Raw genomic sequence first — 3,776 nt, 5'->3', positions numbered from 1 at the left:
CATGCATCATCTCTTTATCATAAATATTATAATTTAAAGAAACATGATTTCAATTACGTAAGAACATGCTCATACATCATATAATATAAGAGTTATATTTATGCACGCATAAAAATCATTGACATGCATCATCTTTATATTATAATTGTTATAGTATAAGGGTGTATGGAAAGCATGTTTGCTTGTTTACGGTAATGATCGAACATTGCATGAAGCATGACACATAGGTTACTTTATAAGCGTTACAAATACCTTGTTATGTGCAATGTGATTTAGTTGTTTATTTTTAATGGTTAAAGAGAAATTAGAATTAAAAGCAATAAGAAAGACGTGCATGCTCACTTAGGTTTAATTCATGGTTTTAAAATGTTTAAAACTTTGATGACATAGACCTAAGATCACTGTTCTAGTATGATTAGCAACCTTTAGGCTTTAATCTTTGAATCAGTTCAATAGGATTAAATTGACTAATAAAAGGTTAAAGTGTAGCAAATCTATCTGTAAGGGATCTTTTGTCGAAGGCGGGTTCTGGCTAGGCTGGGGTATTTAAGTTGACGAAAATATAATACCCCTACCTGAGAACCTACCTGGAAAGGTGAATTAGATAGATTTGATGCATGCATGCAAGTTAAGGACAGTCCATTAAAGTGTTTAAATGTGACTACTTTAACTTGTTCATCTTTCATAGACAAAAGTTGTTTATGAGTAGATTTAAAAAGATGACTTAGACTAAAATCAGTAGCCGGATTGTCTAGGTTAATGAACCCTTAGGTAGAACATTCAGTGGGAGGTACTTGGGGCATATGATGCTTCATTTAAACCTTTCACGTTTCTCCCATATAGTCCACACCGTGAGATCTACCCTCGACTTCGTGGCACCCTGAGAGCTGTCTCTTATACACATCTAGATGTGTATAAGAGACAGTGGGAACTCAGCTACACAAGATGGAATTCACTCATTCCCCAAAGTTGGGGTAAGTAGATAAATTGCTCCCTTATGGGCTGATTTTGAGGCTTGAACAATGTGACACCACACTCTCTCCTGACACAAGAGGGGTTTAGTCATAGTTGGACTATGATCTATTGTTCATTAGAGGGATTAGTGGTACTTAAGGAGTTAAATGTAACTACAGGGGAAAAACGGTAATTTTAGCTCAACTGTACTGACAAGCAATTTGTGAAGGGTCATCGTACTGTTAATTGGTTATATCTAATAGACACATAAATATATCTATAGTGCAAAGAGTGCAGTTGTCGGTCTTTAGTGGAGTGACCGAAGTTAACGGATGGTGAATAATTTAATTAAAGAGTTTGATTAATTATTCATGTACCATTGAAGCTTCAAGCTACAGGTCCATGAGGTCCCCTTGGTAGTTCAATAGGATCAAATAAGAATTAGTTTTTCGATTAATTTGAATTGTTCCAATTAATAAAGTGATTTAATTATATAGATATAATTAAGTTATTTTAATTATATATGATATAATTGGTATAGTGTATTTTATACATTATGAGAGGAAATAAATATTTGAATATTATTTATTTAATTATAATTATATAAGATTCAAATATTATTTATATGAATTGGATTCATAATTGTTAAATTTTATATAAATGTGATTTATTTTAAATGTCATATGAAAGAGAAAATAATCTATAGGTTATATTATATATGATACAATATTAAAACTATAGATTATATGTTATATTTGATATAATATATAATTATATGATAAGTTACTTATCATATTTATATATAGTTTAATTGTTATTTTAATTTAAATGAGTTCCCTCCCCCTCTTTTCTCTCCACTCACGTAATTGGATGGATGAGGTTAATTATTTTTTAATAGGAGAGAGTCTTCTTGATGATTATGACAGAGACGAGATTTACAGAAAAGTTCTGTGAGAGTTCTTATTCTGAGAGATCAACCAAAATTCCTCATCTTCCTCTCTACTCTAGTTTTTCGCTCTTTCCAAAATAGTCAGACTCCACCACTCCTAGGTTCTCTACCTAAAAATACCAAGGTCGCCATCGTGGTAGTGTTCGTTTGTTGATTGAGGGATACTTGAAGAAGGTCTTCAAAGGTAAGTGTTTCTGAAACTCTAAATTTCCTTTTAATAAAACATGTTGTATTTTATATAAATGCATAATTTTTTCTTTCTTTCTATAAAAATTACATTCTATGAGAACATGGGAATTGGGACGATCCCGTTTCCGCTTAAAGTTCTCTACAATTAAATCCTTCGGGAGCTTCACGGGACGGCTGAAATGCGACTTCACGAGACAACTGGAGTGCAACTTCACGAGATAGGTCAACGGGTCCCAGAATGGCTCTTGGAGGATCTTCTTGGATTTTTTAGCAATAAAAAACTTCAAAAACAAGCTGTCCTTTTCATTGGAATCGAACAATTATAACCTAAAATCAAACTCTATTAACTCTAGCAAATTTACATATTCTTCACGACACGTTAAATCCCATAAAACACTTGGCAATTACAATAATTATTACAAACTGGAAGAGAATTTGGATGCCAAAACCTAAATTATCCATTTTTAGAACATATTCATCGATCATATGAATAATCACCCACCATATGCTAAAATTAATGTGAATTGAGTATTTAAAACGTGCTTCAATACCAATTGATGAAGTTGACATTCAAGTAACGGAAGCTATTTGAATCTTAATCACTCCAATTACAATAATTTTAGCAAAGAAACATGTAATTTCATAACAAAAACATAAATAGGGTTTCAAGAATACAACCTTTGATGAATCCTCAAATTGCTCCAAATATCCACGAATTTCTTCTTCAATCCTTGAAGTAGGCTATCACAAGAATCTTCTCTACTATTCTAAGGCCTTAGATTGAGTGGTGGAACCCAAAATGAGTGAGATTTGAGATGAATTTAGAAAGTTTTAGAGAGTGTGCAACAACAGTTTTTTTCTTCCGAATTTCGGGTTGCATGACCTTGAAATAAATTAAATTCAATCATTTTATAAGTCTTAAGTATGCAAATTAAATCTCCCACTTAGATAGGTGGATTAGGTGTGATTTAAATGAAAAATGTGGGATTATCCCACTTTTCATTTAACCATTTTTTTAAAGTATTAATTGGAACGATTTTCAAAATATATTAAATGAGGAAAAAAAATTTATATTTTGAATTTCATAAATTCAAAATTCAATAAAATTAATTTGGATTAATTAAACCATTTAATTAATTAATTTGAGATTAATTTAATATCAAATATTAAATTAATAGAATACCTAATTAAAATATTTAAATCATATTTAAATATTATCAACTCTTTAAAACCATAACGTTTAATTCGATGATTAAACATTAGTTATATAGAATATAATAATCCAAACCCTAATCCAAAATTGAATATTTCAAATCCACTCAACACGCTATTCTAAGGTTTAATCATTTTGCGAGCTAGTAGAGGGACTTAAATGGATCTATAGATGATGAGCTTCAACAATATGAGGTTAATTGGTTAAACTCTTTTAAATTTATTTAATCAATATTCGTTAACTACCGAGACACACCACTATAGTTCAGTAATTGCACCCTCCTCACTGTAGATATTTTATATCCACTTGATTTAACATAATCAGTAAGTCAAAATTCCCATTTTACCCCTATAATACATCTTGCTTCTTAAGTTTCCACTAATCTACTAATGAACAATTGTTTTATAGTCCTACTAATAAACTGAGTCCCTCTTAGCCATAGAGAGGATGGGGCCCCTTTGTTCAAGATTG

The sequence above is a fragment of the Benincasa hispida genome, chromosome 7 (assembly GCF_009727055.1).
Source record: "Benincasa hispida cultivar B227 chromosome 7, ASM972705v1, whole genome shotgun sequence".
NCBI classification, from domain to species: Eukaryota; Viridiplantae; Streptophyta; class Magnoliopsida; order Cucurbitales; family Cucurbitaceae; genus Benincasa; species Benincasa hispida.
This window is presented reverse-complemented; position numbering follows the sequence as displayed.